The 27,497-nt window shown below is 35.9% G+C and overlaps 1 long non-coding RNA gene across 1 annotated transcript; it reads right to left on the bottom strand.

Moving 5' to 3' along the window:
• Positions 1-423: 423 nt before the first annotated feature.
• On the bottom strand, positions 424-17,678 carry LOC144381729 (uncharacterized). Its single transcript, XR_013447509.1, has 2 exons — positions 17,633-17,678; positions 424-690 (listed from the first exon to the last, which is right to left on the bottom strand). It is a non-coding gene; the product is annotated as an uncharacterized LOC144381729 (long non-coding RNA).
• Positions 17,679-27,497: the final 9,819 nt, after the last annotated feature.

Genomic DNA, 27,497 nt, shown 5'->3' with positions numbered 1-27,497 from the left:
CATTCAGTAAAACGATTATATTTGAAACCATGAAAATAAAGAGATCACTCCAAGTGAGGATTTAGGAAAGAGAAGAACATGTTGCTGAGATCAGAAGCCAGGAGAAGGGGAGTGGCCTAAAAGCCAAAGAGTCTTGAACAAGGAGTAAGTAATCAGTTATATAAATTCATCTAAGAGTCTTGAACAGGGAGTAAGTAATCAGTTCTGTTAATTCATCCAAGAAGTCTTGTAAAAATTAAAAAAAAAAAGTTCAACTGGACGGGCAATGTGGAGTATATCAATGATAGTCATCAGATTACTTTTTGTTGGAATGAATTGTTGAGTGAACTGGCAAAGGAAGGCATAGAGACATTAAGAGGCTTAGTGAGAAGAGAAAGAGGGAGATGAAACTATTCAAGATAAATGCAAGGTCAACAGCCGGGAGAAGTTTTATTTCTTGTTTATTTTCAGAAAGAGATTTGAGCAATTTTATAGGCTAGAGGGAGTCAATAGAGAGGGAGATATTTGGAAATGTTAGCAATATTGGGGCACCTGGGTGGCTCAGTCGGTTAAGCATCGACGTCTTGATTTCAGCTCAGGTCATGATCTCAGGGTTGTGAGAGCGAGCCCTATGTCACTCCAAGTGTGGAGCCTGCTTAAGATTCTCTCTCCCTCTTCCTCTGCCCTTCCCCGCTCATGCTCTCTCTGTCTCTAAAAAAAAAAAAAGATAGAAAAGAAAAGACCGTGTTAGCCATATGAAGAGGGAGGGCTATGTTGGTCATAATTATTTGGTTTAATGTTGAGGAAGTATCCTAATAGCTTCTTAAATCATAATATCATAAGACTGGGGGAGATATAACTTTAGGATATGACATAGGGTATATGAAATCATAAGATAAACATGGTACATCCTCCTAGAGCATGAATTTTACTGTTGGATAAATTATTTAAAATAGAATATTCTTCAGACTCCTGGGGATTCAAGTACACGCTTAGAATTACTTAAGTGAAAATTTAGAGAATCAATAGGTAAATATTAAACTTTATTCTGTTCCTGGCTCCATTTGCTTAATTGGCTTTATCAAATGAAGCGAAAAAAGAACAAAGAGTTTAAAATTATCAGGGAATGGGCGCCTGGGTGGCTCAGTCAGTTGGGCATCTGCCTTTGGCTCAGGTCATGATCCCAGTGTCCTGGAATCGAGCCCCACGTTGGGCTCCCTGCTCAGCGGGTATCCTGCTTCTCCCTCACTCTCTGCTTGCTGCTCTGCCTACTTGTGCTCTCCCCCGCTCTCTCTCTGTCAAATAAATAAATAAAATCTTTAAAAATAAATAAATAAATAAATAAATAAAATGATCAGGGAAGCCAACTTTGAAGGGGATCTTCTGGCCAAAGATAAGATGGTTTGAGCAACAAAACAAGTAAGGACTGGAATAAACTGAAGCACATAATTATATACTTGGAAATATATATGTATATGTATGTGTGTATATGTATAGATACACATAGATACACACAATCATATAAAATCATAAATTCATAACGATACTGAAAAGAAACCTCATTGGTCACCTTTGGAGTTTGCTAGGTCACCAAATTCACTGGGGAAAAAAGGGAAAGGGAAAAGAGTAACATTTTTCTGCCTTGCCTATATAAACTGTATTTCAAGGTAACCAAATGATTGATAGAAGGGAATTCTTCAGAGAAGAATTTCAGCTACTGTACATGGAAACTATGAAAGAATAAAAGAATAATAATTGTGCGAATCCTAGTGAAATAATGGAGCCTGCCATCAATCATCAATGGGTGCTAAAGCAATCAGTTTGAACAAAAAGTTGAAGGGGAACTTTATTATGGCTGGATCATGCTGATATACCTGAACCAACTGATCAATTTTAACATAAGTAATAGTGGGACAACCAGATACTATATGCCTCTTGAAGACAATACAATAGGAAGTAATGTGAAGTGGTCTTGAAAAAAAAAAAAAAAATCTTATCAAGACTCTATATCTCATGATCAATTTATAGGAAATAAGTATGAGAGAGATGCAAAACAGAGAAACTTATTAAACTGTATCACAAGGCTGCAAACAGCTAAAGTCAGATTATAGGGAATTCTACAGGACAAATGATGGAGTTTCTTCAGTAAATGGCAAAAAGGGAGGTGGAGGAAAACTCACAAAATAAAAGATAAGAAGTTATTAAACAAATGTAATATGTTAACCTTGTATAGAACACAAACTATAAAAAGATATTTTTGAGGAAAATAAAAAATGAAAAAACACAGGCTGGATATTTGTTTTTTTTTTAAGAGTAGAGAAGAAATGATAGATATGGAAGACATAAAAATACTATTAAATATATAAATATATAGGCATAGTTGATGGCTTCTGAAGAGAAACAACAAATGGAACAAAAAGTATTAAAAGATACATGGTATAATAAGGAATATATATTTGGTTTTTGTCTGTGGTTCCTGACACAGAGCTCCTAAATCCCTTGGAATTTTCTCAGTGACAGGAGCATCATATGTTAACTCTTGGCAGACCCCTAGATATCTTCAGGATGGGAGCTGATTGCCAGAAAGGCCAAGCCTTGATTAGAACCCCAAAACTTTCAGTCCAACTTCCCAAACTCCCAGGGAGGTGAAAGACACTGGATACTGACTTAGTAAGTGAACATGCCTGCATGATGATATCTCCACAACCCCCCACCCAAAAACACTGAGAATTTTTTGGGTTTGTGAACATATTCCTTTGCTAGGAGGGCAATAGTTTAAAGAGATTGAATAAGTGTAAGAACCAGAGTTAGCTATGGCATGAATGTTGGGATTATCAGAACAGGAATTTTTTAAAACTATGAATAAATGCTAAGAACTTTAATGAAAAAAGTATACAACACGCAAGAACAGATGGGTAATTAAGCAGAGAGATGAAAATTTTAAGAAAGAATCAAAAAGAAATGCTAAAGATCAAAAACACTAACAAATGAAGAATGGCTTTGATGAGCTCGTGAGTAGGCTAAACATGGCTGAGGAAAGAACCTCTGAGCTTGAGTATATGACAATAGAAACTTCCAAAACTGAGAAGCAAAAAGAAAAAAGACTGAAAAAAACCCAGAACAGAATATCCAAGAACTGTGGGACAACTACAAAAGGTATAATGTATATATAATAGGAATACCAGAAGAAGAAGAAGAAAGAAAGGAAGGAACACAAGCAATATTGAAGCAATAATGACCAAGAATTTCTCCAAATTAATATCAGACACCAAACCACAGACCAGGAAACTCAGAGTTACCAATCAGGGTAAATGCCAACAAACAAAAATAGAAACTTAAGCCTAGGCACATCATATTCAAACTGCAGAAAATCAAAGATAAAAAAATCTTAAAAGAAGTCACAGGGGGAAAACAGCCTATAAAAGAACAAAGAAGCCCCGCATCAGGCTCCCTGCTCCGCGGGAAGCCTGCTTCTCCCACTCCCCCTACTTGTGTTCCCTCTCTCACCTTGTGAGAGACTTGTGTCTCTCTCTGTCAAATAAATAAATAAAATCTTAAAAAAAAAAAAAAGAACAAAGAAAAGCATTATATTCAACTTCTCAGAAACCATGCAAGCAAGAAGAGAATGGGGTGAAATATTGAAAGTGTTCAGAGGAAGAAAACACCAAACTACAATTCTGTGCCTTGTGAAATTATCCTTCAAAAGGGAAAGAGAAATGAAGACTTTCTCAGGCAAAAGAAAATTAAGGGAATTTGTTGCCAGCAGACCTGCCTGACAAAAAATGTTGAAGTTCTTCAGAGAGAAGGAAAATTATATAGATCAGAAACTTGTACCTACATAAAGAAGAGCAGCAAAGGAATAAGTCAAGGTAAAATAAAAACTTTCATTTTTGTTTTTCTTAATTGATCTAAAAGGTAGCAGTTTTCTCAAAATGATAATGACAACAATGTATTCAATTATGTATGTGCATAATATTTATATATGCTTATGTATAAATGAAATGCAGGACAGCAATAATACAAGGGATGAGTTAGGATTATTGTGTTAGTATAAATTACTTGCACTACTCATGAATCAATATGGTGTTATTTGAAAATGGACTTGGATTAGTTGTAAATGTGCAAACTAGGATAATCACTAAAAAACTACACATACACACACACATATACACACACTGCTAAGGAAGGAAAGAAAATGGAATCCTATAAAATGTTCAATTAAAACCACAAAATTGGGCACCTGGGTGGCTCAGATGGTTTAAGTCTTTGCCTTTGGCTCAGGTCATGATCTCTGGGTCCTGGGATTGAGCCCCACTTCGGGCTCCCTGCTCAACGGGGAGTCTGCTTCTCCCTCTCCCCCCAATCCCCTGCTTGTGCGTGCTCTCTCTCAAATAAATAAATAAATAAAATCTTTAAAAAAAAACCCACAGTAAATATAAATAAATAAATAAATAAATAAATAAAACCACAAAAGGCACACAACAGGAAGACAAAAATAGGAACAGAGAATTGCAACAAGTAGAAAGCAGCAAAAATATGGTGGACATTAATCCAACTCTTATCAATAATCACTTTAAACATCAATGGTCCAAATACACTAATTAAAGACAGATTATCAAGGTGGATCAAAAAACAGGATACAATTATATGTTATATACAAGAAACATACTTTAAATATAAAGACACATATAGACTAAAGGGAAAGGAATGGAGAAAGATATATCGTGTTAACACTAATCAAAAGAAAGCTGGAGTAGCTGTTTAATTTCAAACAAAGCAGACTTCAGAGCAAGGAAAGTTACCAGGGATAAAGAAGGGCATTATATCATGATAAAGGGATCAATACTTCAGGAGAACATAAAAATCCTGAATGTGTATGCCCTTTAAAACAGTGTCAAAATATGTGAGGCAAAAACTGATAGAACTGCAAGGAGAAATAGATGAATCCACTGTTTGAGACTTCAACACCCCTCTCTCAGAAGTGGACAAATCCAGCAGGCAGAAAAATCAGTAAGGATATAGTTGAATTTAACAGAACCATCAATCAACTGGATATAATTAACATCTATAGACTGCCTCATCCAACAACAGGCAAATACACATTCTCCTCAAAATCACATGGAACATTCACCAAGAGAGACCACATTCTTGGCCTTAAAACACACCTTAACAAATTTAAAAGAATAAAAGCCATACAGTGTCTGATTTTAGACCACAATGGAATTAAACTAGACACAACAGAAAGATAGCTGGAAAAATCTCAAAATACTTGAAGATCAATCAACACAATTCTGAATAATGCATGGGTCGAAGAAGAAAATGCAAGATGAGTTTTTAAAATATTTTGAACTAAGTGAAAATACAGCTTACCAAAATTTATGGGATGCAGTGAAAGCAGTACTTAGAGAAATTTACTGCATCAAATACATATTAGAAAAGAAGAAAGATCTCAAACCAATAAAACCTCCCACCTTTGGAAACTAGAAAAAGAGGAGCAAATTAAATCCAAGGTAAACAGAAGAAAAGAAATAATAAAAATTAGTGCAGCAGTCAATGAAATAGAAAAGAAGAAATCAATAAAATCAACAAAACCAAATCTGGTTCTTTGATAAAATCACTAAAATCAATAAGCCTCAAACCAGGTTACCTAAGAAAAAAGACACATATTAGTAATATCAGAAATGAAAGAGGGGACATCACTACAAATCCCATGCACATTAAAAGGAAAATAAAGGAATATTATTATGAACAACTCTGTGCCCACAAATTTGATAACCTAGATGAAAGGGACCAATTTTTTGAAAGACACAATCTGCCAAAACACACACAAAAAGTAATAGACATCTAAATAGTCCTACATCTATTAAAGAAATTGAATCAATAGTTAATAACCTTACAAACAGAAAGTACCAGACCCAGATAAGATTCACTGGTGAATTATACCATTTAAAGGAAAAAATTATACAAACTTTCTATAATCTTTTCTAGAAAATAGAAGCAGAGGGAATACTTCCTAACTCATTCTATGAGGCCAACATTACCCTAATATCAAAACCAAACAAAGACGTTACAAGAAAAGAATTCCAATATATCTTAGGAATATAGATTCAAAATCCGTAACAATATATTAGCGTATGTAATTCAACAATATATAAAAAGAGTTACACACCTTGATTAAGTAGGGTTTTTCCCAGGTATGCAAGACTGTTAACATTCAAAATCAATTAATGTAATCCATCATATCAATAGACTAGAAAAGAAAAATCATATTATCATATCAATAAAGACAGAAAAAACATTTGACAAATTCCAACACCCATTCATGGTAAAAAATCTCAGTAAACTAGGAATAGAGGGGAACGTCCTCAACTTGATAAAAATTATCCATAGAAACCCATAGCTAATATCATACTTAATGGTGAGAAATAACCTTTCCCACTAAGATTAGGAACAAGGCAAGGATGTCCCTCTCATCACTGCTTTTCAACCTCATACAGGAAGTCCTACTAATGCAATAAAACAAGAAGTATATAGTTTGGAAGGAAGAAACAAGACTATCTTTGTTCACAGATGAAATGATCATCTATATAGAAAATCCAAAATAATTGATAAAACTCCTGGAACTAATAAGTGATTATAGCAAGGTTGTAGGATACAAAGTTAATATGCAAATATCAATTGCCTATATATTACAAAGAATAAGTGGAATTTGAAATTAAAAACACATTATGATTTACATTAGCACTCCCCAAAAGAAATAATTAGGTATAAATCTAATGAAATATAAGACCTATGTGAGGGAGGGGCGCCTGAGTGGCTCAGTCGGTTAAGTGTCTGCCTTCAGCTCAGGTCATGATCCCAGCGTTCTGGGATCGAGCCCCACATCGGGCTCCCCGCTCAGCGGGAAGCCTGCTTCTCCCTCTCCCATTCCCCCTGCTTGTGTTCCTGCTCTGTGTCTCTCTCTGTCAAATAAATAAATAAAATCTTAAAAAAAAAAAAAAAAAAAAAGACCTATGTGAGGGAAACTACAAAACTGATGAAAGATATCAAATAAATAATAAATGGGGAGATAGTCCATGTTCACGGATAGGAAGACTCAATATTGTCAAGATGTCCGTTCATCCCGATTTGATTTATAGATTCAATGCAATCTCAATCAAAATCCCAGAAAGTTATCTTATGGTTATTGACACACTGATTCTAAAGTCTATATGGAGAGGCAAAAGACCCAGAATAGCCATCTCGCTATTGAAGGAGAACAAAATCAGAGAATTAATACTACTCAACTTTAAGACTTACCATAAAGCTACAGTAATCAAGGCAGTAGTATTGGCAAAATAATAAACAGGTAAATGGAACAGAATAAAGAGCCCAGAAGTAGACCCACATAAATATAGTCAACAAATCTTTGACAAAGGAGAAAGGCAATGAAGATAGTCTTTTCAACAAATGGTCCTGGAATCTAGACACAGAACTTACATCCTTTACAAAAATTAACTCAAAATGGATCATAAACCTAAATGCAAAACACAAGGCTATAAAGCTCCTAGAAGATAATATAGGAAAAATCCAGATACCCTTGGCTATGCAATGACATTTTAGAGATAACACCAAAGCCATGATCTATGATATAAATAAGTGATAAGCTGGACTTCATTAAGATTTAAAACTCCTGTCTGCAAAAGATAATTTTCAAGAGAATGATAAGACAAGCCATAATGTGGGAGCAAATGTTTGCAAAAGACACATCTGATAAACACTTATCCCAAAAATACAAATAATTCAATAATAAGAAAATGAGATAACAACAAGAAAATGACAACTTAGATGCAAAATGGGTGGAAGACCTAAACAGAAACCTAGTCAGAGAAGGTATACAGATGGCGAGTAAGCATATGAAAAGATGTTCAATATCACATGTCATTAGAGAACTGCAAATTAAAACAATGACATACCACTAAACACCTATTAAAATACCCAAAATCTGAAACATTGACCATTCCAAATGCTGGAGAGGATATGGTGCAATAGGGATTCTCATTCACTGAGGATGGGAATACAAAATAGTAGGGTTGCTTTGGAAGACAGTTTGAGGTTTCTACAAAACAAAACATATTTTTATACAATCCAACAATGGTGCTCCTTGGTATCTACCCAAAAGAGCTGAAAACTTATGTCCACACAAAAAGCTGCACACAGATATTCAGAGCAGTTTTATTTATAATTGCCACAACGTGGAAGCAACTAAGATGTTCTTCAGTGGATGAATGGATAAGCTGTGGTACATCCAGACACTGGAATATTATTCAGCTCTAAAAGGAAATGAGTTGTCAAGTCATGAAAAGACATAGAGGAAATAAGCACATATTACTAAGTGGAAGAAGCCAATCTGGAAAGGCTAGATACTGTATGCTTCCAAGTATATGACATTCTGGAAAGGCAAACTACAGAGACAGTTAAAAGATCAGTGGTTGCCAGGGGTTAGGAGGAAGGACGGATGAATAGGCAGAGCACAGAAGCTTGTTTTAGGGCAATGAAACTATTGTGTATGATACTACGACGGTGAATACATATACGTTTTTCTAACACCCATAGAATATCTAACACCAAGAATGAAACCTAATGTAAATTATTGACTTAGTGTGATACTTATGTGTCAATATAGGTTCATTGATTGTAACAAAAGTACTGTTATGGTACAGGATGTCCCTAGTGGAGAAGATGTACATGTGTGAGGACAGGGGTGTATGGGAACTCTGTACTTTCCACTCAGTTTTGCTGTGAACCCAAAACTTCTCTAAAAAATAAAATGTAGGGCTCCTGGGTGGCTCAGTTGGTTAAGTGTCTGCCTTCGGCTCAGATCATGATCTCAGGGTCCTGGGATCAAGCCCTGCATCAGGCTCCCTGCTCAGCAGAGAGCCTGCTTCTCCCTCTCTCTCTGTCAATCTCCCCTGCTCGTGCTCTCTCTCTCTGTCTTATGGTACTGGTATATGAATAGACAAATCAGTGTAACAGAATAGAAAATCCAGAAAGAGAACAAAATATGTATGGAAATTTAATATGTGAAAAACTTGGCATCTCAATCCACTAGAGAAATGATAGACATTTTAATAAATGGTATTGAGATAACTAGATAGCCATTTGAAAAAACATAAAATTGGATCTATGCCTCACAATATATATCATAATTTCCAAATGAATTAAAGATCTAAATGTAAAAAATGAAACCACATAATGACTAGAAGTAAAACACTCTGAGCAAAATCAAAAGACAAATGACAAAGTGGGAGAAAATATGGCAATACATGTATCCCAGATGAAGGGATGATCTCCCAAATATCTAAATAACTTAAAAATAAAGGGGGAAAAAGACCAAACACCTGACTGGCAAGTGGTCAAAAGACATGAACAGACAACTTACAGAAAAAAAAAGAGAAAGGATCTTAAAAGCATGAGAAAGTGTTCACCTTTACCCATAAGAAGAGAAACACAAAACTGCACTGAGATACCATTTCTCAGCTCTGAGAAATGGAAATAGAAATTAAAATGGTGTAAACCTGTGAGAAAACAGGCACGTTTATACATTGTTATTGGGAATGCAAAATGGTACAACCTCTCTGGAGGGGAATTTGGCAATGTCTAACAAAAGTAAACCTGCTTCAGAGAATTTACACTGAAGATTTATCCCTCCACAAATACAGAACAAAATTTCTACAGGGTTATTCATAGTGGCATTATTTGTACTACAAAATTATTGGAACAACTTAAGAGCCTATCTGTACTAGACCAGTTCATAAACTATGGTGCAATTACACAATGGAATACTGTGCAACTATAAAAAGAATGAGAAAGAGCTCTGTGAATGTACATGGAATGATTAAGTGAAAAAAAGCAAGGCGTGAAAGAGGATACAGCATGCTATCTTTGCATATGAAAAAAAGGGGGGAAAGACAAGCACACACAAACATGTATATATTTTCTAGTTCTACCTACTGAAAAGGCATAGAATTAATGATCATCCGGTAATAATGAGCACAAGACTTGGTTTCAAGTACTATTCCTCAATAAAAGGGAGGACTCATTAGCAAATGGCTGATTCCAGGTTTGGGGCAGGGAGAAAGCTCAAGTTTAGCCAAAAACTGTATCATTGTGCCAGAAAGTAAGTGTTCACAGAATGATGGGGACATATAAAAAGGACCCAGTATCCATCTTGAAAGGATTCCCACTGGTATTATTGGGATATTTTGGTTATGAAAAAGAATAATGATGCTAATGAATTATAAAATACTGAGTTAGAAAAAAAAATTCATGAATCATAGCAATGCTCCAAAAGAAAAGGTAAAGGGGAAACCTCTTTTACAGAAGAATGCCAGCTAATAAATGAGAGAAAGTAATGATAGAGTTAGAAAATCACCATTTTGTAACTACCAATGTAATAACTGATTCAGGCAAAGATCATCAGGCAAAGACACTAATACCATTAGATAAAGTGGTGTTGAGAAACAGGATAGTCACAAACTACCAACCCTCAGATTACTTATAAATTTCAAAGAGTATTCTTTGTTAATAGAGATATCTGACTGATATTACATGAACCGAACTTAGTATCACCAATGAAGAGACAAAGTGATATGCCTCCTAGTGGGATTTAATGATAAGTATATGGCGTTACTTATTTAGTGTTCTTTGACTAAAATTTTAACCTGAATCTAATCATGAAGGAATAGTCAGTCAAATCCAGATTGTGAGACATTCTATAACACAATTGGCCTGGGCTCTTAAAAAATGTCAGCATAAAAAAAAAAAAAATGTCAGTGTGACAAAAGGGAAAAAAAGAGGACTGTGCTAGAATTAAAGAAGAGCAAAAAGATGGGGTACCTGGCTGGCTCAGTTAGTAGAGCATGTGACTCTTGATCTCAGGGTCATGAGTTTGAGGTCTGCATTAAATGTAGAGTTTACTTAAAATTAATTAATAAGAGTAAAAAGACAAAACAATTAAAGGCAATAAGTAATCTTCAGTAAATGCTAGATTTTTTAAAAAGTTATGAGAATTAGGGAAAATTTAATGTTACTGTATCAAAGTTACTTTGTTGCACTCACTGTATTGTGGTTATATAGGAGAATATCCTAGTCTTTAGGGCAAACATGTTGTAGTGTTGATGGGTGAAATTGTCAAGATTTCTGCAACTTTCAGATGGTCAGTCAAAATTACAAATTTTACACACACATGTATGTGTATGTATTCTACATAATGAGAGAGCTATAGCTATATAGAGAAATGTAGAGATAATTTTGATAGCAATTTCATGTATCACTTTAGCTAGTCTATAGTACCCAGTTATTTAACCTAACACTAAGTGTTGCTGTAACAGTGTTTTGTAGATGTGAACATCTACAGTCCAGTTGACTTTATTTATTTATTTTTAAACATTTTATTTATTTATTTGAGACAGAGAGTGAAAGACAGAGAGAGAGCACAAGTAGTGGGGAGGGGCAAAGAGAGAATCAGACTCTCTGTCAAGCAAGGAGCCTGATGCGGGGCTTGATCCCAGGACCCTGAGATCATGACCTGAGCTGAAGGCAGATGCTTAACTGACTGAGCCACCCGGGCGCCCCTCCAGTTGATTTTATATAGAAGATACTACCCTTGATAATCTGGGCAGGACCTCATCTAATCAGCTGAAGGCTTTTAAGAGCAAAAACTGAGGTTTTCCTGAAGAAGAAATCTTGCCTTAACACTGCAACATCAATTTCTGCCTGAGTGTCTAGCCTGCCAGTCTGCCCTATGGATTTCAGAATTGCCAGCCCCCATATTGCATGAGCCAAATTCTTTCTTTCTCTCCCTCTTTCTTTCTTTTCCTCTTTCTTTCTTTTCTTTCTTTCTTTCCTTCTTTCTTTCTTTCTTTCTAAAGATTTTTATTTATTTAAGATAGAGCAAGAGCAAGCGAGAGAGCATGAGCCAGAGGAACAGCAGGCAGAGGAAAATGCAGGCAAAGGGAGAAGCAGACTCCCCCTGAGCAGGGAGCTCAAAACAGGACTCGATCCCAGGACGCCGGGATCATGACCTGAGCCGAAGGCAGATGCTTAACCAACTGAGCCACCCAGGCGCCCTGCATGAGCCAATATTTTAAAACAAACTTCTTATATATATGAGGAGAAATAAAGCTTATGTGGCCAATGTTAACAACTGATAAATCTAGGTAGGGAGTATACAGGTATTCATTGTACTATTAACTTTCCTTACTCTTGTTTCTGGTAGAATATCCAGCTTCCACAGCAGTATGGAAGATGTTTCATCGGTTAGAAACAATTTGCCTATCCAATTATATCCTGGTGGAAATTATTTACCTATAGTCTCTTCAAATTTCCTATCAGGTAAATGCTAAATTATATGAAATAGTATTTTCTGTTGCTGTTGACATGTAAATAGTGAGACCAGAGGTTAGTATCTTAAAATTTCCCACTGTAATACTATTTGATAATTTTAAATCAGAACATAAAATGGTGGGATTTCTAGCATAAGAACTTTCCAATCATTTACTTCTGGGAAATTCCTATCATTTCATCTGTTAGCTCTATTCTCCTTTTTGTAGTTAGGAAACTTTGTATTTTAAAAAACCTACTATGAGGGACGCCTGGATGGCTCAGTCAGTTAAGCGTCTGCCTTCGGCTCGTGTCATGATCCCAGGGTCCTGGGATCGAGTCCCACTTTGGGCACCTTGCTCAGCAGGGAGCCTGCTTCTCCCTCTGTCTGCTGCTCCCCCTGCTTGTGTGCTCTCTCTCTGACAAATAAATAAACAAAATCTTAAAAAAAACCCTACTACGAGAATACTATATGCTAAGTACTCTTAAACATATTATGTCATTTAATAAACTAGCGAGGTATTTAATTATTCCCATTTTTGTTTCTGAGAAACTCAGAGAAATTAAATGACTTGGCCAAGGTCACGCAGCAGATGTGTGTGGTAGCAAGTGAATAAGTGGTAGAATCAGTATTCAATCCTCTTTTCCCCTACACCACACAGCCACATGGATATCCAGACTCCAGGGCTCAACTTAAACTCAGTAAATACTTACAAATCAGCTGTGCACAAGGCCCAATACAAGATTTATGGGGATTAAAAATATTGTCCAGTGTTCCACAGTATGTGAGGGAAACAGACAAATATAATTATAGAATTATATAGACACATATAATTACTTATGATCTAAGGCTTGTTGTGGTACATGCTGAAGTAGACATACAAATGAAAGCAAATGAGAGAACAGAGATGGGAAAGGGATGATTTGAAATGGATCTTAAAGGAGAGGTAGAGCTGTGAGAAAAGAAAGGAAAGCATAAGCACCTTTTTAAAAATTAATTTATTTTTCTAATTCCAAATAATTAGCATACAGTGTTATATTAGTTTCAGGTGTACAATATAGTGATTCAACATTCTATACATTACTCAGTGCTCATCATGAGTGTACTCTTAATCCCCTTCACCTATTTCACCCATCCCTCCCCCCCACCAGGCAATCACCAGTTCTCTATATTTAAGAGTCTGGTCTTTTAGTCTGTCTCTTTTTTCTTGTTTGGTTTCTTAAATTCCACATATGAGTGAAATCATATGGTGTTTGTCTTTCTCTGAGTTATTTCACTTAGCATTATACCCTCTAGATGCATCCATGTTGTAACAAATGGCAAGATTTCATTTGTTATGGATGAGTAATATTCCAGTGTGTGTGTATATATATATCTATATCTATATATCAATATCTATATCTATATATACAATTTTCTTTATCCATTCCTCTATCAACGGACACTTGAGTTTCTTCCGTATTCTGGCTATTATAAATAATACTGCAATAAACATAGGAGTACATAAGAATAAGAATCTTTTCATGAAGACAGGAGAGTCAGAATGTTTGTAAGTGTTGATTAGGATGGCATGGCTGCTTGTGAATGAGGGCAGGAATATAGGTTAGATGTTGTAATACATACCATTTTTTAAAAATTTTTTATTGTTATGTTAATCCCCATACATTACATCATTAGTTTTAGATATAGTGTTCCATGATTCATTGTTTGTGCATAACACCCAGTGCTCCATGCAGAACGTGCCCTCCTCAATACCCATCACCAGGCTAACCCATCCTCCCACCCCCCTCCCCTCTAGAACCCTCAGTTTGTTTTTCAGAGTCCATCGTCTCTCATGGTTCTTCTCCCCCTCCGATTTCCCCCCCTTCATTCTTCCCCTCCTGCTACATTCTTCTTCTTCTTTTTTTCTTTCTTAACATATATTGCATTATTTGTTTCAGAGGTACAGATCTGAGATTCAACAGTCTTGCACAGTTCACAGCGCTTACCAGAGCACATACCCTCCCCAGTGTCCATCACCCAGTCACCCCATCCCTCCCACCCCACCCCATACCATTTTGATGATGAAGCAGGACAGAATGTGAGTGGTGGACTGCAGGTGTGAGAGAAAAAAGTAAAAGAGGAAATGGGGGGCAGGGGCTACAGGAAAGGCATGGCTCTGGGGCTGGCCCTCATAGTAGTGATCTGTTGACACAACTTCCAGGAGGACACATGACCTCAGACTGGGATCAGTACCCCTCGAGCTTGCTTTAGAGAGTGGACACCATGGCTGGGATCTCTAGGCAAAACTCACAAGTGTAGCCAACAATGGAGGTGCATTACAGTTTCAAGAAGTGTTTGGAACCAGATCCCATTTGGTGGTTTGAGTTTCCATGGAAACATTTTTAGTCTCATTAAGAACATTTTGGCAATATTTAGGCATGGTGTTTGGGCCCCAGTCAAGCAGGAAGTCCAGGTTTACACCATAATTGGTAAGGGAATTGAATTAGAATCAGAACCTTGTGGCAGATGAAAAGTCAGACCAAAAAAGCATGGAGTCAGAGATTAAGAGACAAGCTGTAATTCCATAAATATATCCCAGACTTACTAGATACTAGCCTGAGAGCGACAAAATTAATTCTATTCACCAGGAAAAAATGGGGATAAAGTTTCTAAAATACATTATTTAACCATAATTGGACCAGGGACTCGGCATGACTCAGCTAGAGCTAAAGATTCTTGTGTCAGCTGCTGGTGGGATGTAATGTTAGAAATATAGGCTGGATTCAGACTATGGATGGCCTTGAAAACTATGTATTTTTGTGATATCATAATATCTTTCAGAATCATCCAGGAATGACAGAAAATAGCTTCATTTTTCATTAGTCCATAATAATAGAAGAAAGAGTCCAGAGACAGACCCACACATACACAATAACTTGATTTATAACAAAGGCAACTGTGCAGTGCAGCAGGGGAAAGAATGGCCTTTTCAGTCAATGAAACTGGGTCAATTAGACATTAATGTGGGAAAAAAGAAATCTTGAACTCTGCCTAATACCATACATAAACATCAATTATAGATGGGCTATAATTCTAAACGTGTAAGGGAACATAAGAGAATAGCTTTAGGGCCTTGGGGTAATCAAAAATTTCTTAACACAGTACTAACCCTAACCATAAAGGAAAAAATAATTTGATTATATTAAAATTAACAACTTTTGTTCGCAAGAATCCAAGATTAAGAGGGTGAAAAGCAAAGCACCGACTGATAGAAGACATTTTCTTCTTTTTTTTCCTAAAGATTTTATTTTATTTTACTTTTTTAAGTAGGCTCCACACCCAATATGGGGATTGAACTCACAACTCTGAGATCAAGAGTTGCATGTTCTTACCGGCTGAGCCAGCCAGGCACCCTCAAAGATATTTTCAATACATATAGCAAAAAAGATGCATATCTAGAATATATAAAGAAGCCTCATAAGTAAATAAGAGACCAGCAACTCAGTAAAAACAGGGCAAAAGAGGCACTTCACAAAAGAGAATATCTAAATAAATACAATACCACAATATCTCATCTAGAATGGCTAAAATGAAAATGTCATTATTGGTTGGTAAGGATGTGGAATAGTTAGAACTTTTATACAGTGCTGGTGAAAGCGTAAACTGGTACAACCACTTTGGGAAACCATTAGCCAGAAATTCGTAAAGCCAAACATATGCATTTCCAATGAATCTACAATTTTACTTCTGGGTATTTACATAAAATGTGTATATATGAGCACCAAAAGCCATGTATGAAAAATGTTCATAGCAGCATTATTTGTGAGAGCTCAAAACTGGAAACAACCCAAATGTCCATCAACAGTAGAATGGATAAATGAACTTCTGTAGTTGTGTATGTCAATTATAGCTCAATAAAACTGGAAAAAAAAAAAAAGCACTACCCCTTCCCTGGAGAGGAGCAACTTAATATCTTGTCAATTATTGAATTTAAAAACAAATCTGAGATCTCTACATGATATCTGTTTCTACTCCAGTTCTCTTGTGATACCCTCAAGGACTAATTATAAAGTTAAACCTCCACAAGTGCTAAATGAAATAGTGGGGAAAAAAAAGAAGATGGTGGAAAAAAGGGGAGGTAGTTGACACATGTAGACATACAGAGGACATAGCAGGAAAGAATATGTAGGTAGAAGTGTTGTCAATTTTACAACTGGCTGTAAGGCTAAAGCAGGTTTTTATGATTTTCCTCTTCCACTGTATTTCCTTTGCCTCCAGTCAATAAACCTCCTGGCTGGAATTCTTTACCCAGTGGGGTGACCTAAACTTTTATTCTTGGGGGATCTGAGCTCCTGGTAATCCTGTCTTCATGGAGTTGCAGTAATCTTTCATTAACATTGATGGACTAGGCAATCTCCAGGGATCAATTTATATTTCTAGTCTGAAACAATGATGCGTGAGTCAAGAATTAGCTCTCCCCAGAGTATATTTCCTAGGTAGAAAGGAGTCCCTGCTTCTTTACACCTAGAACATGGTGGCAGATTTAGTTGTCGAGAAGGAATAATGAGGGATTAGAAATGATCCCTGTTTAATTTTGGGGGTTCCTACTCTTAATATCTTAAATTTTACATAGTAGACATGTAACCACCAGTGGCCAACTCAGCTAACATTTTATTTTAATTTAATTAATTAAATTTTTTTTTTTTTTTTAGAGGGAGAGAGTGTGCCAGCCAGGGGGTGGGGGCAGAGGGAGAGGGAGAGAGAGAGATGGAGGGCTTGATCTCACGACCCTGAGATCATCACCTGAGCCAAAATCAAGTGTTGGAGTCTTAACTGACTGAGCCACCCAGGCACCCTACAACTGACATTTTAATTCAGCAATTTATTGAATCAGTCTTCAAATTTAGTTTTACAATGATCAAAAAGCTGCCTGTGGCTGAAGAACAGAATACTAGAAATTTCCTAAAATTTTAACTGTGCCTTGAAATGAAAGATTTGAGGTTGTCCTCTTTCTTCAAGCTATTCATTACCATTAAAAGTGATCCTTCTACCTCTCAGGCTATAATTTCACACTGTTAATTTTTCATATCTTCCATCTTTGATAGGTGCTTTGTAAGCATCCAAAGCCCTGTCCTCAATGGGCAAGAAATAACTTGAGTAGCTATTTAACCCTCCTGAGCTCTTGACTTTCAGATTACCATTTATGAATACTATAGAATTGCCACTACTTTTGGCCCTACCTAGCCAAGGTAATAAAAAAAAATCAGATTCCCCCACTTTCCTGAGAGTTTATTACCCTTAACCTACCTTTAACATCAATTTCTATAAGACTCATATTCTTCAACAGCCTAGGTAGAAAAGAAAAGGCAATTATTGGAAGGATGTGGAGGGTTTCTTGATCACATCCCAATGCATGGGTAGTCAGGAAGCTGGGAAGAAGTCTCTTTTTGGCTTCTGTAGTAGGATGTTGGGGCCCCACCTTCACTTGTATTTAGACAATGGGTATTTTCCAAATCCAGGGTGGGAACTTATATGATATACAGCAAAAACAAAAGTAAACAAATAAAACATCCCACAAAAATGTCCATTGCATTTTCAACTCCTTTCTTCTAGATTTCAGAATTTTTCAGTTGACACTTTGAGGATTTTTCTGTGAAACATCACATTGTCTGCACATATTATTGTCTGTTCCCCCCCTCCAATATTTATACCTAATTAAAAAAATTACCACTTTCTGGTGGCACCTGGGTGGCTCAGTTGTTAAGCATCTGCCTTCGGCTCAGGTCATGATCCCAGGGTCCTGGGATCGAGTCCTGTGTTGGGCTCCCTGCTCCGCGGGAAGCCTGCTTCTCCCTGTCCCACTCCCCCTGCTTGTGTTCCCTCTCTTGCTGTGTCTCTCTCTGTCAAATAAATAAATAAAATCTTTAAAAAAAATTACCACTTTCTGGAAATTTCCAAGAAATACTAGTGTATTGATAGCAAGTATTCTTATGTTGGTTCTCATTTTTTTTTTTTAGGGATGTAATTGACATAAAACACCATATTAGTTTCAGGTGTAACAACAGGACTTGATATTTGTATATATTGCAAAATGATCACAAAATAAGTCTAGTTAACATCTGTCACCCTACATATTTAGAAAGAAAATTTCTTATGATGAGAACTTTTAAAATCAACTCTCAGCAACCTTAAAATATGCAACACAGTATTATTAACTAAAGTCGTCATGCTGTACATTATATCCCCATGACTTATTTAATCAGGAAGTTTGTATCTTTTGATCTCTTTTACCTGTTTCACCCCCTCACCCCCACTTCTGGCAATCACCAATCTATCTGTTCTCTGTATCTGTGATCTTGATTTGTGTTGTTTTGGTTTGGTTTGTAGGTTCCACATATAAGTGAGATTATATGGTACTCATCTTCCTCTTTCTGACTTATTACACTTAGCATAATGCTTTCAAGGTCCATCATGTTGTTGCAAATGGCAAGATTTCATTCTTTTTTGTGGCTGAATAGTATTCCATTCTGTGTGTATGCATATATATGTGTATTAATAAAACAAAACACTTAAAATAATCTAGTCTTATGCCTCTTTGGGAGAAATGCCTTGACAACTACTTCATTTTCTTCCATGGTTCATTGGTCTACTTAGATTTTATCTTGGTTTAATTTTCATAATTTATATTTTCCTAGTAAGTCAATCACAATTCAAAAATTTATTGGAATCATGTATGTAATAATCTAATATAATTTAAAAACTTTTCTCCATTTTTGTGTATAACTTTTCTCATAACAAATGTTGGGCATTGTTTTCTCTTTTCATTTTATCTGTGCATTTTTGCTTTCCCACTTTTCTCTTGATATGTCCCGTAAATTTGTCTATTCTGAATCATCTCTTATATTATATAAATGTCCTTATAATATATTAATTCCTATTTTCTGTTTCTAGTTTTGTTAATTCTTTCATTCTACTTTCCTTAGCATTTTTTCAAATGTTTTAAATTTAACACTTAATTTGTTTTCTCATTCTGTCATATATAATAAAGGCAATGGATTTGCTTAAGGTGGATAGTTGCCCCTCAAAAAATTTTACTCTTTCTTTAAAGAGTATCTTGTAATCATAACTTTTTTTCTCCTTCAGCTAGCTATTTTGATGTTTAAAATTTCATTAGGAATTTTTGAGTATCTAGGAGTGTAAATGCTGAGTCATATGATAATTCTGTTTAACTTTTTATAAAACATTTTTAAAAATTTAAGTATAGGTGACACAAAATGTTGCATTCGTTTCAGGTATACAACTTAGTGATTTGACCAGTTTCTACATTATGCTCTGTTCACCACAAGTATAGCTACCATCTGTCCTGTTATATCACTATTACAATATTGTTGACTGTATTCCTTATTGCTTTACTTTTTATTCCCATGACTTATGTATTCCATAAGTGGAGGCCTGTATTTCTCTTTGCCCTTCACCCGTTTTGCCCAACCTCCCACCCACCTCCCCTCTGGCAACCATCAATTTGTTCTCTGTATTTACAGTTCTGATTTGTTTGTTTATTCCTTTTTTTAAGATTCCATTTATGAGTGGAGTTGAATGGTGGGTATTTGTCTTTCTCAGTCTTATTTCACTTAGCATAATACCCTCTAGGTCCATCCATGTTGTCTCAAATGACATGATCTCAACCTTTTTTTATGGCTAATATTCCTGTGTGCGTGTGTGTATGTGTGTGTGTGTGCATATGTGTGTGTACCACATTTTCCTTATCCATCTGTCTATGGATGGACACTTAGGTTGCTTCCATGTCTTGGCTATTGTAAATAATACTGCAATAAACATAGGGGTGCATATAACTTTTTGAGTTAGTGTTTTTGTTTTCCCTGGGTAAATAACCAATAGTGCAATTATTGGATCATATGGTATTTCTATTTTTATTTTTTTTAAAGATTTATTTATTTATTTTGGAGGGGGAGGGGGCAGAGGGAGAGGAAGAAAAATCCCAAGCAGAATCCCCACTGAGTGCAGAGCCTGGTGTGGAGCTTCATCTCAGTCCTGAGATCACAACCTGAGCCAAAACCAAGAGTCGGACACTCAACTGACTGCACCACCCAGGGAAACTATTTTTTATTTTTTATTTTTTAAATAAATTTATTTCTATTTTTAATTTTTTGAGGAAACTCCATACTGTTTCCCACAGTGGCTGTACCAATTTATATTCCCACCAACACTGCACAAGTGTTCCTTTTTCTCCACATCCTCACCAACACTTGTTGTTTCTTGTCTTCTTGATTTTAGTTATTCTAACATGTGTGAAGTGGTATCTCATTGCGGTTTTGATTTGCATTTCCCTGATGATTAGGGCAATGCATGTATCTGTTGGCCATCTGTATGTCTGTATGTCTATTCAGGTCCCCTGACTAGTTTTTTTTTTTTTTTTTTTTAAGATTTTATTTATTTATTTGACAGAGAGAGACACAGCAAGAGAAGGAACACAAGCAGGGGGAGTGGGAGAGGGAGAAGCTTCTCCCTGGCCTCCTGCAGAGCAGGGAGCCCGATGCAGGGCTCGATCCCAGGACCCTGGGATCATGACCTGAGCTGAAGGCAGATGCTTAACGACTGAACCACCCAGGCGCCCCCCCCAACCAGTTTTTAATGGGTTTGTTTGCTTGTTTTGAGGTTGTTTGGCTTGTTTAGAGTTGTATAAATTCTTTTTTAAAAATTAAGATTTTATTTATTTATTTGAGAGAGATAGCGAGCAGGGGGGAGGAGCAGAGGGATAGGGACAAGCAGTGACAGTTTAACTTCTTTGCCAATATGGATGCCTCTTATTTCTTTTTCTTGTCTAATTACTATGGCTAGGACTTCTAATACCATGTTGAATAAAAGTGGTGAGAAGAGACATCCTTGTCTTGCTCCTGACCTTAGAGGGAAAGTTCTCAATTTTTCCCCATTGAATATGATGTTCACTGTGGGTTTTTCATATATGGCCTTTATTATATTGAGGTGTGTTCCTTCTAACTTCATTTTGTTGAGTTTTTATCATGAATGGATGTTGAATCTTGTTAAATAGTTTTTCTTTTTTTTTGCATTTATTGAGATGATCATAAGATTTTATCCTTTTGTTGTTGTGGTATATGACATTGATTGATTTGCAACCATCCTTCTGTCCCATGAATAAGTCCCACTGATCATGTTGAATAATCTTTTTAATGTATTATTATATGTGGTTTGCTAATATTTTGTTGAGTTTTGCATGTATGTTCATCAAAGATTTTGGCCTATAGTTTTCTTTGGTTTTGTTATCAGAGTAATTCTGGTCTTATAGAATGCATTTGGAAGCTTTCCGTCCTCTTCTGTTTTGGAATAGTTTGAAGAGAATAGGTTTTAACTCTTCTTTAAATATCTGGTAGAATTCACTTGTGAATCTGTGTGGTCCTGGACTTTTATTTTTTGATAGCTTTTTGATTACAAACTCAATTTCATTACTTGTAATTTGTTGTTAAGATTTTCTATTTCTTCCTGGTTCACTTTTGGAAGATTGTATGTTTCTAGGAATTTATCCATTTCTTTGAATTTTTCAGAGTATTCTCTTATAATCCTTTGTATTTTTGTGGTGTTAGTTGTTACTTCTCTCTCATTTCTGATTTTATTTAAATACATTCTCTTTTTTCTTTTTTTCTTTTAAAGATTTTATTTATTCATCTGAGAGAGAGCACCTCCACCCACGCACACGAGTGGAGGGGAGAGGCAGAGGGAGAGGGAGAAGTAGACTCCCCACTGAGCAGGGAGCCTGATACAGGGCTATTCCCAGGACCCTAAGATCATGACCTGAGCCAAAGGCAAATGCTTAACCATCTGAGCCACCCAGGTGCTCCCTTTCTTTTTTTCTTGATGAGTCTGGCTAAGGGTTAGTCAATTTTGTTTATCTTTTTCTATTTTATTTTTCTATTTTATTTTTAGTCTCTATGTTATTTCTTTCTTTTTTTTTTTAAGATTTTATTTATTTATTTGAGACAGAGAGAATGAGAGAGAGAGCACATGAGAGGGGGGAGGGTCAGAGGGAGAAGCAGGCTCCTTGCTGAGCAGGGAGCCCGATGCGGGACTCGATCCAGGGACTCCAGGATCATGACCTGAGCCGAAGGCAGTCGCTTAACCAACTGAGCCACCCAGGCGCCCCTCTATGTTATTTATTTCTGTTCTGACCTTTGTTATTTCCTTTCTTCTACTTACCTTGGGTTTTGTTTATTCTTTTTCTAGTTCCTTTAGGCATAAGTTTAGATTGAGTTTTGTCTTTTTTTTTTTTAAGATATTAATTTTAAGTAGTCTCTACACCCAACATGGGGCTGGACCCACAACCTCGAGATCAAGAGTTGCACGCTCCACTGACATGGCCAGCCGGGTGCACCTGTTTGAGCTTTCTCTTGTTTCTTGAGGCAGACCTGTATTGCTATAAACTTCCCTCATAGAACTGCTTTCACTGTGTCCCAGAGATTTTGGACCATTTTTTTTTTTTTTAATTTTCATTTATGTCCATGTATTTTTTATTTCTTTGATTGCTTAATTGACCCATTGGTTGTTTAGTATCATTTTTAGTCTCCACATGTTTGTGTTTTTTCCAATGTTTTTCTTGTGAATTATTTCTAGTTTCATACTCTTGTGGTTGGAAAAGAAGCCTGGTATGATTTTGTCTTCTTAAATTTATTGAACCTTGTTTTATGGCCTAATATGTGATCTATTCTGGAGAATGTTCCATGTGCACTTGAAAAGAATGTGTATTCTGTTGCTTTTGGATGTAATGTTCTCTATATATCTGTTCCAATGTGTCATTTAAAGACATTATTTCCTTACTGATTTTCTATCTGGATGATCTATCCATTGATGTGAGTGGAGTAGTAAAGTCCCCTACTATTATTGTATTACCATCAATTTCTCTCTTTATGTTTATTAATATTTGCCTTATGTATTTAGGTGTCCCCAGTGTTGGGTGTGTAGATATTTACAATTGTTATATCCTCTTGTTGGATTGATCCCTTTATCATTATGTAATGCCCTTCTTTGTCTCTTGTTACAGTCTTTGTTTTAAAGTCTATTTTGTCTGATACAAGTACTGCTACCTGGGCTTTTTTTCATTTCTATTTGCATGGTGAATGTTTTTCCATCCCTTTACCTTTAGTCTGTGTGCATCTTTAGGTCTGAGGGGAGTCTCTTGTAGGCAGCATGTAGATGGGTCTTGTTTTTTAGCCGTCTTTTAGTCTGTCTTTTGATTGGAGCATTTAGGTCATTTACATTTAGGTATGTACTTATTGCCATTTTAAAAATTTGTTTTCTCATTATTTTTGTAGTTCTTTGTTCTCTTTTGTTCTCTTTGTGATTGATGAGTATTATCTGTGTTTTGTTTGGCTTTCTATTTTTTGTGTATCTATTATAGGTTTTGGGTTTGTGGTTACCATGAGGTTCATACACAATATCCTAAGTAAATAACAGTCCATATTAATTCAATGGTCATTTAAGTTCAAACACATTTTAATAAAAAAAGGAAAAAAACTTTTCCCCTTTATCTTCCCCTTTTATCTCCTTCCCCACATTTTATGTATACTTTGTCGTATTTTACCTCTTTTAATTCATATTTTTCTCATGTCTAATTATGGCCATTTCTTTTCTACTTAAATAAGTCCCTTTAACATTTCTTGTAAGGTTAGTTTGATGGTGATAAACTCCTTTATCTTTTGTTTGGGAAACTCTTTATCTCTCCTTCAAATCTGAATGACAACCTTATTGGGTATTCTTGGTTGTTGATTTTTTCCTTCTAGCACTTTGAATATATCAAGCCACTCCCTTATGGCTTGCAGTTTCTGCTGAAAAATCAACTGAGAGTCTTTTTTTTTTTAAAGATTTTATTTATTTATTTGACAGAGAGAGACATAGCGGGAGCAGGAACACAAGCAGGGGGAGTGGGAGAGGGAGAAGCAGGCTTCCCGCTGAGCAGGGAGCCCGATGTGGGGCTCGAACCCAGGACCCTGGGATCATGACCTGAGCCAAAGGCAGACGCTTAACAACTGAGCCACCCAGGCGGCCCTCAACTGATAGTCTTATAAATTTTCCCTTATAGGTAATTTTTTTTCTTTCTTGCTGCTTTTAAGATTTTCTTTTTGTAAGATTCTCTGTATCTTGTTTGGAACTTTCTGTGCTTCTTGGACTTGGATGTCTATTTTGTACCCTAGGTTAGGGAAGTTTACAGTTATTTGTTCAAATAAGTTTTCTACATCTTTCTCTTCTTCTTCTTTTGGCACCCCTATAATGCAAATGTTTGTTTGCTTGATGTTGTCCAAGAGATCTCTTAATATATTCTCAATTTTTTCTTTTTGCTGTTGTGTGCTATTATCCTATCTTTTAGATCCCGGTATGTTCTTTTGCATCTTCTAATCTATTGTTGATTCCCTCTAGTGTGTTTTTTACTTCATTTATTGTATTCAACTATGATTGATCCTTTTTATATTTTATCTTTTTTTTTTAAAGATTTTATTTATTCATTTGAGAGAGAATGAGATAGCATGAGAGGGGGGAGGGTCAGAGGGAGAAGCAGACTCCCCACTGAGCAGGGAGCCCGATGAGGGACTCGATTCTGGGACTCCAGGATCATGACCTGAGCCAAAGGCAGTCGCCTAACCAACTGAGCCACCCAGGCGCCCCTATTTTCTGTCTCTTTATTGAAGGTCTCACTGAGTTCTCCAATTCTTTTCTCCAACTAAGTATCTTTGTGATCATTAAATTCCTTATCAGGCATTTTGCTTGTCTGTTTCATTTTTTCTTAATTTTTGTTCTTATTCTTTCTTTTGGAACATATTCCTATCTCCCCATTTTGCTTGATTTTGTTTGTTTCTATGAATTAGGTGAAATGGCTACTTCTCCTAAAGTTTAAGTGGTGGTCTCGTGTATGGTGTCCCCTATGCAGATTATGTGTGTTTAGTGACTTTTGCTGGCTAGCCAGATATACTAGTCTTTTGAACTGTGGCATCTCCATTTCTCTTGCTGTTCTTTCTTTGTTGTTGAGTAGCTGTTCAGTCTTCAGTTCTTCTTTGGAAACAATTTTCTATTAATAGATGTAATTTGGTGTGTTCCCTGAAGGAGGTGTGTTCAGTCTTCTACATCACCATCTTGAACTGGAACCTCTCCGTTTAATTATTTGAAGTGCCAAACTGTTTTCTACAGCAGCTGCTCCATTTTACATTCACACCTGGAATTTATAAGTTGCAATTTTTACACATCTGGGCCAATATTCTTGTCCTTTAAAAAAATATTATAGCTATCATAGTGGATGTAAAGTATCTTAATGTGGTTTAGTATTTCCCTAAAGACTTATGACTTGAGCAGGTTTGCATGTATTGCTGGTCATTTGTGTATCTTCTTTGGAGTAATTTATTCAGACTACTATTATTTTTCATGGGAGAACATCAAGCTGGATCATTAATGGTCTTGAACCGAGCTTTCCTGCCTTCCCATTCAGTACTCTTCCCTGCTAGTGGCAGACCAGATGACATGCAGTTATCTCCAGTTAGTCTGACTATTATTTTATTTCAACATTTACATATCTGTGGTTAAGATATAAAACTTAAGGTTGCAATGGAATATGACTGAGACACTACCTTTACACACCAGTGAGTTTGCTTCAACTCAACATTTACTGAATGCTTGCAATGTAAAGGTGCTGTGCTGGGCACTAGGAAAGGTAACAGATCACCACCACCTAAAAAAGTAAAATAGTTCTCCCCCTTCATTCCTGCTGTCTTACAATCTAGTTTTTAGAAGATGTACATAAGGCAAAAATTGCCACTAGGAAAAGAGTAACAATTGCATTCAAAAACAAATCTCATAAATTGTAGTTTCACTAGTTTCACAAGCTTTTGGCCTTCTATAACTTCAGTATAGCCATTTCACTAGTCAGTGTAACTTCCTGGGCTCAATTCTTTAGGAATAGGTTTTCATCGGAGCAACTTCAGTGTTTACCAGATAGAGCCTATTCTTGCCCAGAACAGGAAAAATGTCTTTCAATGTGATGTTGGAAAACAACAAAATGTTGGAAGCACAAATGCTTAAGCCCTGTCTACTTTAAGCAAAGTAACAGAGATGTGCTGCATTGTAAGAGAGCAATTTTATAAAATCCATTTGAATTACAACTTTGATGCTGCTACATTCTTATATTTAGTTTTTGTGACATGCCATGATACCTGAACCAGATTACTGGCTAATGAGAAAGCTCCTCTAATTCTTCTAGTTACATACCTTCTTCCTGAACCAGCCTGGCCACTTACCTTTATTCAGTAGGTTTAGATAAAAAACATTTATTGGCTATTGCAAAACATTTAAAGAAAAGCATCTCCCACTAATGAGGCTATTCAAAAGAACATTTATTATAAACTCTGAAATCTGGAAACATTTTGAGGAACAATGGCCCTACTAAGTGAAGGATAATGTTCATTTAGATAGAAACGTTATATATTTAAGCATTTACTATTTCATAAGCACACGTCATCCATTACCTCCCTATCTCAATTCTACCATTTCAATATTTTGTATATTGTTTATTTCAATACTCTTAACAAATATCACTTCCTTTTCTGGATGTAGGATTCATAGATCATCTTTAGAATCTAAGCACCATGTTTGTTCTAATTTGAACTATAATCTGAATCTAGAATCTCACCATAAATTAGCTTGTGATCTTTCCTGAACTATAAATTTTGTCTTGGATCTTCATCAAAATAAAAACCAAATAGCAAAAGGCAACATACTGATTGATCCAAATGATGGCTGTAAGAAACTAAAGAAACAGGCATTTTCAAAAGTGGCTGAATGAAATTATGGAAAGACAAAAACTGTCTTTAATATTAATAGTCTGAAGAAAATGTGCTTTCCAATTCAAAATTATACTTGAGATGGGATTCACAGAAATGACACTACACTGACTCAAAAGTAAAATATATTTGATAAATTTGCATCAAAACTTAACATGCCTTACAGTTAATATCCTAGTGATGTGTTACAAAAAAATCCAACAGTGGAACTAGATCAGTTGATATGCAGAGACAGAATTAATCATAAGCCTTACTTCATGATGTAAAAGGCTGATTAAAAAATTTTAGACAATCCTGGTTGAATAAAAAGTCATGAAATT

This window comes from Halichoerus grypus, chromosome 5 (genome assembly GCF_964656455.1).
Source record: "Halichoerus grypus chromosome 5, mHalGry1.hap1.1, whole genome shotgun sequence".
In the NCBI taxonomy this organism is placed as follows: domain Eukaryota; kingdom Metazoa; phylum Chordata; class Mammalia; order Carnivora; family Phocidae; genus Halichoerus; species Halichoerus grypus.
The sequence above is the reverse complement of the archived record's forward strand: the minus strand, read 5'-3'. Positions and strand labels throughout refer to the sequence as shown.